The 14,550-nt window shown below is 41.5% G+C and overlaps 1 long non-coding RNA gene across 2 annotated transcripts in view; it reads left to right on the forward strand.

Annotated features, from left to right (window-relative positions):
- Positions 1-9,417: 9,417 nt before the first annotated feature.
- The window catches only part of LOC142422553 (uncharacterized), a 30,313-nt gene continuing 25,180 nt past the window's right edge, over positions 9,418-14,550 (forward strand). For both annotated transcript variants that reach the window (XR_012779091.1, XR_012779092.1), the window contains exons 1-2: positions 9,418-9,626; positions 11,824-11,888. This is a non-coding gene — a long non-coding RNA (uncharacterized LOC142422553). The remainder of the gene's footprint in view (positions 9,627-11,823; positions 11,889-14,550) is intronic.

The raw sequence follows: 14,550 nt of genomic DNA on the forward strand, positions 1-14,550 counted from the left end.
GACAAGTGATGGGAGAAAAGCAAGATGCTGTTAACAGCGCATCCGTTCAGACCCTGCTATTTAGAAATTTGGATTTATATTTTGTCAGAGAGAAGTAGCACTGATGTTAATCTTTGCACTACCCTTGGAAAAAAATCATTCATAATCTTATAACAATAATCCATAGCATTTGTGGAGCTCTGAGAACCAAGTGATGGTCAGAAGCATTTTTAGACAGATGTCTTATTTCATCTTCAAAGCAACCCAGTGAGGAATAAGAAAAGTTGGCTTATGACTTCCCTTTTGGAAAGTGAATGTTTGGAAGCAAAGAGAGGTCCAGGTTTGCCCAAGGTCACATAGTCAATAAGTTAGAGAGCCTGGATTTGAACCTGAGCGGTCTGCTGCCAGAGGTACTTTTTTTGCTCGTGTTTATTAAGGCAACTTGAAGCTATGGCAAGGATTCAGATAGAATTGAGGATCATTTTTTAACAATTTATTAGGGGCTCATACAACTCTTATCACAGTTCATACATATACATACATCAATTGTATAAAGCACATCTGTACAGTCTTTGCCCTAATCATTTTTTTCTCCTCTTTTCTTTTTTTACATTTTATTAGGGACTCTTGCAACTCTTATCACAATCCATACATATTCATACATCAATTGTATAAAGCACATCCATACATTCCCTACCCCAATCATTCTCAAAGCATTTGCTCTCCACTTAAGCCTTTTGCATCAGGTCCTCTTTTTATTGCCCCTCCCTCCCCTTCCCCCCTTCCCTTATGTGCCCTTGGTAATTTTACATCGTTATTTTGTCATATCTTGCCCTATCCGGAGTCTCCCTTCCCCGGTTCTCTGCTGTCCCTCTCCCAGGGAAGAGGTCACATGTGGATCCTTGTAATCAGTTCCCCCTTTCCAACCCACTCACCCTCCACTCTCCCAGCATCGCCCCTCACACCCTTGGTCCTGAAGGTATCGTCCACCCTGGATTCCCTGTACCTCCAGCCCTCATATGTACCAGTGTACAGCCTCTGCCCTATCCAGCCCTAACAGTGCTTCTCTCTATCCTTGTGGAGCCCTGGTGATGGGCTGGGCTGCTAAGTAGTAGCTTAAAGAGGCTTTCCCCTCCTGTGAAAAGTTACACTCTCGGGAAATTCACAGGTGACAGTTCTACCCTGTCCTCCAGGGTTGTTCTGAATCAAGGTCAACTCAATGGCAGTGTGTTTGGCTTTTTAATGTCTCTCCCTGTTGTTGTTGTTATTTTGCCATCCAGTTGGTTCTGGTCCATGGCAAACCTATTCACAGCAGAATGTAACAATAACAGCTCCTCCTCCATCCACCCAAGTGTTCCTATGCTCAGTCCTCTTGTTGTAGTCACTGTGTCAATCCAGCTCTTCAAGGGTCTTCAACCTTTTTTCACAGCCCTTCCATTTTTCTAAGCATGATGCCTCTCCAGGGACTGGTCTCCACTGACAACATGTCCAAAGTCTCACCATCCTTACTTCTAATGGGAATTCTGGCCGTACTTCCAAGACAGATTTTGTTTGTTCTTTTGGCAGTCCATGGTACTGTCAGTATTCTTTGCCAGTACCATGGTTCAAATTCATACAGTTTACCTGGGTCTTCTTCACTCAATGGCAAGCTTTTCACATGCAGATGAGGCAAATGAAAATACCATGGTTTGGATCAGGTGTACTTCCTGCTTAAAGTAACATCCTAACTTTTCAACATTCTAAAGAGCTCTTATGCAGCAGATCTACCCAGTGCAATGTATCTTTTCATCTCTTGACTGCTGCTTCCAGGAGCATTGCTTGTGGATCCAGATAAGACAAAATCCTTGACAACTTCAGGTTTTTCTCGATTTATCATCATGTTACCTATTGGTTCAGTTGTGAGGATTTTGGTTTTCTTTGTGTTGAGTTGTATCCCACATTGAAGGCTGCAATCCTTGATCTTCACCAGCAAGTGCTTCAAGTCCCCCATCCTTGTCAGCAAGCCAAACTGTGTCATCTGCATATAGGAGGTTGTTAATAATATTTCCTCCATATCTGATTCTGTGTTCTTCTTCATATAATTTGGCTTCTCTGATTATTTGCTCACCATACAGATTGAAAAAGTATAATAAGTGGGTGCAACCTGGATGCACACCTTTCTTGATTCTTAAACCATGCAATCTACCCTTGTTCTATTTGTGCTACTGCTTCTTAAACCATGTACAAGTTTCACATGAGCAAGACAAAGTGTTCTGGAATTCCCTTCTCAAAACTATCCATGTTTTCTTATGATCCACACAGTCAGATACCTTGGGTGTTAATAAAACATAAGTAAACATCTTTAGGGTATTCACTGCTTTCAGGCAAGATCCATCTGATATCTGATATCCTTTGTTCCACATCCTCTTCTGAATCTGGCTTAAATCTCTGGGAAACCAAACTCACTGCCTTGTAGTTGATGACAACTCATCCTGACCCTATAGTATAGGGTAGAACTAACTGCCCCTGTGAGTTTCTGAGACTGTAACTCATTATGGGAGTAGAAAACCTTGCCTTTCTCCCACGGAATGACTGGTGGTTTTGAACTGCTGACCTTGGGGTTTGCAATCCAACCTGTAACCACTGTGCCACGATGGCTCTTGAATGCTGAATATGGTAACTTTCTGTCAATGAATTAATGCAACTGTTGTTGTATTAGCTTCAGTACAATTTGACTCACATGTGATGCCAATGATAGTGTTACATAATTTGACCATTCCGTTGGTCTCCCTTCTTTGGTATGTATACACATATGGATCTCTTCCAGTCTGTTAGCCAAGTAGCTGTATTCCAAATTTCCTGACATAGATGAGTGAGTGCTGCCAGTGCTTTATCAGCTTGTGGAAACATTTCAATAGATATTCCAGCAATTCCTGGCATCTTGTTTTGGGCTAGTGCTTTCCATGCATCTTGAATTTCTTCTTTCCTGACCATTGGTTCTTGCTCATATGTTACCTCCTGAAATGGTTGAATGTTGGTCTATTCTTTTTGATACAGTGACTCCATATTGTTTCCATCTTCCTCAGATGTTTCCTTCATCATTCAATATTTTGCCCATAGAATTTTTTAATGTTGCACCTCGAGAATTGACATTTTTCTTCAGTTCTTTCAATTTAAGATATGCTGAATATGTTCTGTTTTGGTTTTCTAACTCTAGGCCTTTGCACATTTTGTGATAATATTTTACTTTGTATTCTCGAGTTGTCCTTTGAAATTTTCTATTTAGCTCTTTACTTCATCATTTCTTCGATTTGCCTTAGCTACTCTCTGATTAAGAGTAAGTTTCAGAGTCTCTTCTGACATGCACTTGTATCTTTTCTTTATTTCCATTTTTTTACATGACACTGTGCTTTATTCAGAGATGTTCTCAAAATTTGGTGGGTTATTATCAAGGTTGTATATTGACTCTCGTGTACTTGTTTGCATTTTCTTGAACTTCAACTTGAGCTCACATATGAACAATTGCTGATCTGTTCCACAATCAGTCCTGGACTGGTTTCAGTTGCTGATATTGAGCCTCTTTTATTGTCTCTTCCCACAGGTGTAGTCAATTTGATTTCCGTGTATTCCATCTGGAGAAGTCCACATTTATGGTCACCTTTTTTGTTGTTGATCAAATGTTTGAAGAAATCATTAATCATGCAAAATTCTAACATACAATCAAGATAAATTGGTAATTATTGGTGATTGGAGTGCAAATGTTGGAACCAAAGAGGAAAGAACAGAAGTTGGAAAATATAGTATATGCTATCAGCAATTTATTGGTCTTGTAAACTCTGTCATGAGATCTCCAGCTTGGTTTCTATCACCAAGACCATATTTTTCAACTACTGATCCTTCCTCTTTGTTTTCAACTTTTGCATTCCAATAGCATTTTGATAGCAAGTCTGACAAATTTGGGACTGAATATGGTGGTAGAATTATTCAATTTCTGCATCACCAGCTTTGGATGGTTGGTGCATAAATTTGAACAATAGTTGTATTGATTGGTTCTCCTTGAAGGGGGCTAGATAGCATCCTATCAAAGATAGCATTGTACATTAAAATAGATCTTAAAATGTCCTTTTGATGATGAATGCAATGTTGTTTCTCTTGATTGTGTCATTTCCAGCAGAGTAAACCATAAGATTTTCTGTTTCAAAATGGTCAATATCAGTCCATTTCAGCTAACTAATGCTTACAATATCAATCTTTATGTATTCCATTTCATTTTTAATGACTTCCAATGTCCCTAGATTCATATTTCATACATCCCAAGTTTCAATTATTAATGACGATTTGAACTGTTTGTCCTCATTTTGAGTTGTGCCCCATCAGCAAATGAAGGTCCTGATGGCTATACTCGATTTGCATCATTATGGTCGACTTGCCTATGAAAAGTCATCTCTTCCTCTTCCTCAGCCGTATTTTGAGTACTTTCCAAGTTGAAGAGCTCATCTTCTGGCACACGTTCTGACAATGTTCTTCTGTTGTTCATGGGGGGTCTAGTAACTGACAGTGTTGCTGCTATCCATAGGGTTTTCAATGGCTCATTCTTCCCATGCAGGCAGCCAATTCCTTCTTCATTGTCTGTTCTTTGTCTGGAAGCTCTTTGGGTGACCCTGCTGGTATATGAAATGCCAATCACATAGCTCCCAGTATCTCACAAAACAAAAGTCACCACAGTACCACAAAATGCCAGACAAGTGATGGACCTCTATTCTTAGTGAGGCGTGGCCTGGTGAGAGGAATGGGCCCTTAGGTGGTTCTCATCCACTTACTGGAACAAATACTGTTAGTTCTTATTTCATAAATGTGAAAGGCATAAAAGAGACCCCCCCAAAATATCCTCCAATTCAGACTTTCTGCCTTTTAAAAGAGGATAACCCACTCTGATTCAAAGTCATTGAGGTGTTTTGTTTTCCCCTCCCTCTGAGGCTACAGAGACTAGACTAATCACAGCTGAGGTGGAGCGACTGAAATGACTTAAAGCACCAGCTAGACTGGCTGTCAGAAGCAGCTACAGTCAACAGCTACAGACTGACAGAGCTGCTCAGCCAAGAGCTGAGGGTTCTCAACTCCCACTTCTACTGATGGGCACAGCCAGTGGCCTCTGGGAGTTGACTGGAACCCAGCAGCCAGCTGTGAGGAGCAAGCTAATTCATCACAGCCTGGCCCAGGTCATCAAGTCACTGAAGGAGTATCGGGAAAGAGGGAAGAAATTTGGGGTCCCACATTTGGCCACAGACAAAAGTTGTTCTGTGTTTAGACAGTAGTTCTGGGCCTGAGTTTGGGGCAGGTGTGATGAAGGAAAGTTGGCTCCCTCCCTGCATCTGGGAACAGATGGTGGGGCTGCCCTGGAAACAGCAGGCCAGTCAGCTGGAGCAAAAAAGGCTTGGCCTCTAAAGCCCTGGCAGGGCAGACTGAAGCTACCTGGACTGTTTTTTCTTAACCCAATGGCTCCTGCTACCCTCACCACCCCCAACTAGGTAAAAGGGAAGAAAGATGCATTTTCTTTACAGAGGCAACTTTCTAGAAAGGAGACCAGCCCACCAGCTGTGAAAGGTCCCCTTAAACCATTTTACTTTGAGCAGGAGGAAGAAATGTTGAGATTCCCAGAGCCACGTGGAATTGTGGATCCTCTAGTTTAGGTTCCAGTGATGCCAGATCGATTTTTCTAGAGAAAGTCAAAATTCCTGTTTTCTTAAAAACCTCCTGATTTTTTCAAAGGTGATTCAATAACATTGGATAAAAGCCAAGTAGGCCAAAGAGCCCTGATGGCACAGTGGGTTATGTGTTGGGCAGCTAACTAGAAGGTCAGTAGTTTGAAACCACCAGTCACACTGGGGGAGCGGGGGGTGGGGGATAGGGTGGGGGGCTGTGCAGAGATGAGACCTTCTAGTCCATATAGAATTTCAGCCTCGGAAACCCACAGGGGCAGTTCCGCTCGGTCTTACAGGGTCACTGTGATTTGGAATCTTCTAGATAGCAGTGAATAAGCAGGCCAACCAGAGTCCACACAGGTCCTCATTTGGCCAGGGGAGTCCCCAGTCTGTGACCCTCACAGAATCGACCTTTGTGTATTGATGTTAAAAGTGAGATCCAGAGAGGGGAGTGCCTGTCCCCTTGAGGAGCACCGAGTTGACTTTCCAGTCTCCAATCTGGATTTCTACCCCTGAGCTCCAAATATACATTAATCACATTCATTTTTACCAGTTAGTACAGGAATCACCAAAGACAGCAATGAAAGGAAATAATAAAAAGTTTAACTTCCTGTATTTTTTCCATAAAACAACCCAGCAAACTGAATGGCCAGATCTAACCTCTGGCTAGCCAAAAAAGTACTACCATGAGCAGACGTCAAACAAGCATCCACTCTCCATCTTTGTGATTTGTTTCTCTAGTACACCACTCCAGGTAGCATAATGTATTAGTCCAGGTAGAACAGAGAAACAAATTTACAGACACTCATGCGTATAAGAAAGAACTTTGTATAAAAGAGCAATTGTATATTGAGAAACATCCCAGCCCAGTCCAGATCAAGTCCAATATTATCCCCTATGTCCAATACTGGTCAATAAATTCCTCTTTAGACTCATGTAGGCATGCAATAATGCCAAATGCAAGAATATCACAGACCAGTGGGTGGAAAGTCATGTAGATCCAGTAGCGGTGAAGGATCTTGGTGCTGGCAGGGGTCACTATGTGGCTCCTCCAGCTCCAGGGCTCTGGCTCTCTCAGTGTGTCTCCATGTGGTTTGTCAACAGGATTGTGTAGAAAAGAGACAGTGTGTTCCACCACAAGATAGCAATACAGGAATACCCAAAATCCTCTGGAGAAAGCCAGGCCCCACAGAGGCCTCATTCGCTGTGACCCTATTGACAGGCTAGACTTTACCCTTTCTCAAGTTATTAGATTATGTAACTGCCTACAGTGGGTTTTCCAACAATTCCTGGAGCCTTGTTTTTGACTAATGCTTTCAGTGCAACTTGGACTTCTTCTTTCAGTACCTTTGGTTCTTATATGATACCTCTTAACATGATGCAATATTGACTAGTTCTTTTTAGTATAGCGACTCCATATATTCCTTTAATCTTTAAAATTTTTTCAGTTTTATTGACATATAATTCAGATGTCATATAATACAATAGTTTAAACTTGTTAAAAGAGGTGTGTAATGATCTGATCACTGAAGACAAATGGCTATCAAAAGATATAGGGTCTTAGAGACTTCAAAGTAAATAAGCAGCTGTCTAGCTCAGAAACAAGAGAACCCACATGGAAGAAGCACACCAGCCTGTGTGATCATGAGGTGTCAAAGGGATCAGTTATCAGGCATCAAAGAACAAAAAAAGTCATATAATTGTGTGCTCACCTTCCCGATATGATTGCTGAAGACAAATGGGAGCATAAGCAAATGTGGTGAAACAAATCCTGGCTGTCAAAAGAGATAGCATCTGGGCTCTTAAAGACTTGAAGGTAAACAAGCAGCCATCTAGCTCAGAAGCAACAAAGGCAACATGGAAGAAGCACACCAGCCTGTGTGATCATGATGTTTCAAAGGGATCAGGTATCAGGCATCAAAGAACAAAAAATTTATATCATTGTGAATGAGGGCAGTGAAGATTGGGAACCCAAGAACCATGTGTAGGCAACTGGTCATCCCCTTTCAGAAGAGTTGTCGGGAGATGATCCAGTCGGTGCAGTGTAGCAATGATGAAACATACAACTTTCCTCTAATTCCTAAATGCTTCCTCTCCCAACCCCCTCCTGTATCATGATCCCAATTCTGCCGCACAAATCTGGCTAGACCAGAGGATGTACACTGGTACAGATAGGAACTTGAAACACAGGGAATCCAGGTCGACGCTCTCTTTAGGACCAGTGCTAAGAATGGCTATACCGTGAGGGTGGAGGGAAAGTGGGGTATTAAGGGGGCACCGATTACAAGGATCTACATAACCTCCACCCTGGGGGAAGGACAACAGAAAAGTGGGTGAAGGGAGATGTCGGACAGTGTAAGATATGACAAAATAATAATTTATAAATTATCAAGGGTTCATGAGGGAGGGGGTAGCGGGGAGGGTTGGAGAAAATGAGGAGTTGATACCAAGGGCTCAAGTAGAAAGCAAAGGTTTTGAGAATAATGATGGCAACAAATGTAGAAATGTGCTCGACACAATGTATGTATGGGTTGTGATAAGAGATGTGCAAGCTCCTGATAAAATGATACAAACAAATACATAAATAAATAGAAAATAACTAGAGCAAAGCTGTATGTTTCATTGTTGCTCCACTGCACCCTGAACACCTCTTCTCTTCCCACAACCGTTCTGTAAGGGGATGTCCACTTTCCTTCAGATGGGTTTTGGCCTCGTCCCTACTCCATACCCTTCCTCATTCACAATGATGTGATTTTTTTTGTTCTTTAATGCCTGATCCCTTCAACACCTCGTGATCACACATGCTGGTGTGCTTCTTCCACGTGGGCTTTGCTGTTTCTGAGCTAGATCGCGGATTGTTTATTTTCAAGCTTTTAAGGTGAGCATCACGGCATGCCAGTTCAATAGAACAAAGTGTTCTTGCAATTGAGGGAGAAAAGAAGTGGAGGTCCAATGTCCATCTGCTACCTTAATTCTAAACCTATCAATATTAACAAGGGTTTAGGAGGGAGGGGGTAGGGAGGGAGATAGAAAAACAAGGAGCTGATACCAAGGGCTCAATTAGAAAGGAAATGTGTTGAGAATGATGAGGTCAACAAATGCACAAATGTCCTAAACACAATGGAATGATGTATTGATTGTGATAAGGGTTGTACAAGCCCCCAATAAAATGATTTAAAAAGGGGGGGGGGGGACTGATTACAAGGATTTACATATAACCCCCTCCATGGAGTTGCACAACAGAAAAGTGGATGAAGGGAGATGTGGGCACTGTAAGACATGACAAAATAATTGATAAATGATCAAGGTTCCATGAAGCAGGGGAAAAAGTGAGGAGCTGATATAAAGGGAGTAAGGAGAAAGCAAATGTTTTGAGAATGATGGCAAAAATGTACAAATAAGCGTGACACAATGTATGTACATATGGATAGTTATATGAGCCCTCAATAGAATGATTTTTATTTTTTAAAAAGGGAAAAGAGGAAGTTTCGGGGGGTGTGGGCGGTACATCTATTCCAAGCTATGCTGCTCCCTAAACTATGTGCTCAGATTAGTATTGGAAAATTCGTCTCTCCTCACGGATAAAGTCAAATGGAACCCCAAGGACTCTTTCCGGAGGGCCGCCTTCCAACGGAAGAAGGCACCGGTCACCGCCTCCCCACTTCCGGTCATATTTCCGTACCGCGTATGGAATTGTCCCTTTGCAACCACCGTAGCCACGCAACCTGCGTCCTTGCCTTCCCATTGGTTGGGGATTTTTACCGCCAAAGCGCAGGCGATTTCCTAGACCTGCGCTAATAAGCGCGGCGCGAACTAGGCTGCAGGGAGCCCGCAGACTCTTCGGTCAAGTGGGCGGCCGACAAGGAGGTCCCGGTACCAGGTCTACCCGCCATGTTCTGTGAAAAGGCGACGGAGGTGGTCCGCGAACTGCACCACACGCCAGAAGGGCAGCTGCCCGCCTTTAATGTGAGGGGCTGGACGGCAGAGGGCGGGATGGAGGTCCGGGGAGCTTGGCTGAAAGGGGATGGAGGGTGAGCGGGATCTCCCCTGGGCTGCTCTTTTCGCGGTTTGCTTCAGAATCCCCTGAGGGTGTGAGCCAAGTTCCGGAAGGGAAAGTAACAGCATAACAAAAGGTTACTGTGGGAGAAAGAAGGAAGTTACTGTACAACTCAGCAATTGCGCTTCCTCAAAGTCTACTTCCTTCCGTTTTGCTTCATTTTTAGCTTTGTTGCTTTTCCTTTGCTTAGCCAAGTAAAAGGTTGCCTAATACGAACTAAAGTAAATTCGAATCCACCTCCATTCTGCCGAAGAAAGCTGGAAGCTTTCTGTTCTTTTAAAGATTCACAGCCTCAGAAACCCACAGAACCAGTGGTTTTTATTGGATCTAGCGTTTTATGCGCGTTAGTGTGCGCGCACGCACTCAGTGAGCAAAATGTGATGATGAAGTAGGCCTCTGGTGCCAGACTGAGATTCATACTCTGTTCGATCACTGTGGACTCAGGCTTTCTGTGCATCCAGTGTTCTCACCAACAAAAATGGGCATGATGATGGTACAGAGCTCATGGTGTAGTGAGGAACTGTACCTGACACACTCAGGGCTGAGTCCCTGTATGCTGTTTCTACAAGAAATAATAATAGTGCTAACAGTCGTATTGTTACTATTATGATTATTTGTTCACTACAATAACATGGAAGTAGGAATGATGTTCAGCACTTAGCTTGCAATTGTCTCTCCTCATAATTGTGTGAGATCTGAGCTGTCTCCCCCCACCTCAAACATGTGAATGGAGAATTGAAGTTAGGAGATTTGTCAGTGGTGATATAGCCAGTAAAGAGCAGAGCTAGAGCTTGAACCCTGGAAGTCTGGCTCAAGAGCCTGTACGTTTAAGCATCGTAGTAAACAATCATAGGGCAGCAACTAGGTAGATGTCAGTGAGAAGACCAAGAAACACAAGTGAATAGAATGCAATGTGGTAAGTGAAACTGGTGTTGCGTAGATGGGAGCATAAAGAGAAATGCTACTGGGGGGTTGGGAGTGGGTGTTCGAGCCTTGTATGAAGTATTAGCCCTCACACAGGCAGGTGATAAACAATGGCTTAAGACTCATGATCACAACTGGAAAGGTTATGTATGGAGATGTCAGTGGTGGGTTCTAGGATTAGAAAAACTTCGGCATTATTCCACAGGCATTTGGAATCAAGTAGAGGTTTTCAGGTAGGGGTGTGGCGGGATGTTTTTATATTTTGGAGTACTTATTGGCAGTAAAATGAGGCCTGGAGTTATGCATTGGGCTGCTAGCCTAATGGTCAGCAATTCAAACACACCAGCCATTCTAAGGGAGAAAGATAGCCGCTTCTGTAAAGATTTACAGCTGTGTAAACCATAGGGAGCAATTTTCTCCGTCCTATAGGGTCATTTAATCAAAATGTACTTAATGGAAGTGGTTTTGGTTATTGGCAATATGGAAAATGCATCAGAAGAGAAGAACTAATGGAGGCAGAGAGATGAGCTAGTGGTGAGAAATGTGGATGATTTAAACTCAATTCTAAAGATATTGATAAATGAGTTTTTTAAGTGATTGAAGACTAGCAGGACTTGTAACTTTTAGAATTGTGGAGATGAAATGGGTAATAAATGACATCAAGAGTAAACAAGGCTATTCATCATCATCAAATATTTTCAACATATAATTGGCTACAGGGTTGGTTGAACCCAAGACTGTATTTTGGCTGAAAGAATATGTGATGTTACTTCTTTTCAAATGGTCAACTATCTTATTAACATTTATGAATTTTAGAATTAAAACATTTTATTTGTCTAAGTGAAAAATTTCTATCTTAAGGTAGATGGTAGGAAAAATTCCTTTGGCCTTTCTTTTCTTGCAGTACAAACCAAAACTGTGTCTTTGGGGGAAAAAATTGGGAGAAATATTTTAAAACTTGTATTTGTTGTTTTTGCAGTGAAAATGTGTACTTTCATGCTCGATTAAGCCTTTATTTTTGATATAGGTACATAAATAGCCAGAATTTATGCAATGGCTATGGATTTTAAATAAATTATATATATAAATTGAGGATAAATGTAGTACAGATAGACTTAGGGGATTAATTGAATGCATTGGGGAATCCATGGATATATATCAAAAGCAGTTTATATATTCCAGGAGGATGGACTCAGACAAATTCTGGAGGAGATGAAGGCTTTATATGAACAAAACCAATCCGATGTGTAAGTTTTCATAAGATTTTTTTTAAGTTATCAGAGGTAAGAATTAATTAGAAATATTAGCTAGTTGATTTTGCATCATATTTGGGTTTTTTTTAATCTCTGTGCACCTGATTATATTCTAACTATATAATTTAGCCCAGCTCTAAAGGACTTAATATTGCTTATTGTTATATCTGCATTTTGGGTGCTTTAATGCATATTTTTTGGTTGATTGATATGACAGAATTAGGATAGACCCAAATTGAGATACAAGTGAATAAAAGCACTAACAAAGTGGAATACATACATTTTACTTTTTAAAAAAATTAATAGATGTTTTAATGCATTGAGTAAAAAGAATAGACAATATATAGTAGGCAGTATAGACAATAGACAACATGATAGCTACATGTTGGGCTGCTGACTGCAAGATCAGCTGTTTGGAACCATCAGCTACTCTGAGGAGGAAAGATGAAGCTTTCTACTCCTATAAAGTGACAGTCTTAAAAATCCAGAGGGGCAGTTCTACCCTGTCCTATGGGTAGAACTGCTTTGGGTGGAAATCAACTCACTGGCAGAGTTTGGTTTGAGTATCGGCGCAGTAGAGATTATTCATAGTTGGAGTGGAGTTTATACAGAACTAGTGCTGCAGAAAGCTCAAAAGGTTTCTAGATTTACAGATAGTAAAAGTTAAGCCTGGGATTTGGCACAGTGAAGAATTTGAGCTGTAAGACAAAGTAATAGTGCCCTGTGATTTGGTCAAAAAACAAACCAAGCTCACTGCCATTGAGTCAATGCCGACTCATAGTGACCCTATGGGACAGGATAGACATAGACTGCCTGTGTGGGTTTCTGAGCCTTTTTAAAAACAGTTTTATTGGTACTTAATCCACATATATCACACAATTCAATAGTTCAGTCATATCAAGAAGACTTACATAATCATTAGCACAATCAATTCTTTAGAGATAAAATTACAAATAATGAGTAAGAAAGAAAAGACCACCTTGTCTTAGAACAAGCAAGAAATGCTCTCACCTAAACAGCAGTTGTCAACCTGTTGGTTACGACCCGTTGGGGGTCAAACAACCCTTTCACAGGAGTCACCTAAGACCTGAAAACACATTTCCAATGGTCTTAGGAACCAAGACACTGTTCCTCTAGCTGTCTCTAGGCAGGGCTGCCCATATGCAGATATGCCCACATACGAGTAACTGGCGTGAAAACTGTTACCCATGCTACACTATGCTTTACAATAAAATTAATTTCATTTGTAGTTAGAAATTAGTCTTTCACAATAGAAAATGTTTTTGTGATTAATCACTATGCTTTAATTATGTTCAAATTGTAACAATGAAAATACATCCTGCTTATCAGATTTTACATGACGATTCATAACAGTAGCAAAATTACAGTTATGAAGTAGCAACAAAAATAATTTTGTGGTTGGGGGGGTCACCACAATATGAGGGACTGTAGTAAATGTATATTAGGAAGGTTGAAAACCACTGACCAAGAACAAGTTCAGGTTAGAAGGGAGGTCATCTGACCATGTATCCAGTTCATTCCAGCATAATCACACTTACAATGATCTCTATCTGATAGAAAAGCTGTTCGAGACACTTTCCTGTGACTAGAGGGGATCTGCTGGTGGCTTAATCTGACTAGATACTCTGCAGATGGGTTTGGGCCCCCCCTATCTTCTATAGCATTCTATAAATTGGGTCTTCGAAATTTGGGCTCTGATACTTTTCCCTTTGTCATTTTTGAATTTTGTTTTGCGTGCCTTTGGGTCACGCAAGCTGGTGTGCTTCTTCTTTGTGGACATAGTTCACTCCTCGTTTAGATGACTACTTGTTTGAATTTAAGACTCCACACACTATTCCGATTGATAGTGAGCACCATTTGTTTTCTTCACCACACTTAGCTGTAGCACCCTTATCTTCAGTGATCATTACATGAGGTGGGCAAGGCCATGTTATCCAAACTAACTGTCTTTGGATTGGGACTAAAGTTAAATTGGGGCCAGAATCCATCTGCTTGTCCCTGGGATATGCATAGCTCGGGTTTACTTTGACAGCCATACTATGACAAATTAATACCCTGTAAGACCAACTACCCCACCAACAGCAACAAAACAACTAGCAGACAACTAAAGACAAACACAAACAAAACCAGCAAATGAAAGGCAGGGAAAAACCCCCATAGAAACAGAAAAGTAACACATTGTCAATCATTCCCCCTGGAGTATAAGATGATTGCACTGGCAACACCATCAAGTTTTCCGATGACACATCATTCTGCTGTAGGTTTGAGGAGTCTGCAAGTACAGTTCTAACTTGAGCCGAAACCCATGAGTTGTTGCTCCACACAGTTAGATCTCATATTCAGTTGAATTCTGTTTACCCTAAGCAGGGGGGATCGATGCCAGGGGAAACATCCTGGATCAATTTTCCAAGTTTAAATCTCTGCCCAACAGATCAAAGCCAGTCATATCACTGAGAGGGGAGCATCAAGGTACTAAATATATGGTGATTCTGAGTCCCTTTTGATGGACTCCAACCAAATGGGGTTCCCCCCAAGGTCCAATGACCATCATTTCCACAGGTCCAGGGCAGCCACTCTGCTTCCTCTTCTATCTAAGCACCCCAGTCCTCAGTCCAAGGGTACAGGCACCTTTGAG

The sequence above is a fragment of the Tenrec ecaudatus genome, chromosome 12 (genome assembly GCF_050624435.1).
Source record: "Tenrec ecaudatus isolate mTenEca1 chromosome 12, mTenEca1.hap1, whole genome shotgun sequence".
NCBI lineage: Eukaryota > Metazoa > Chordata > Mammalia > Afrosoricida > Tenrecidae > Tenrec > Tenrec ecaudatus.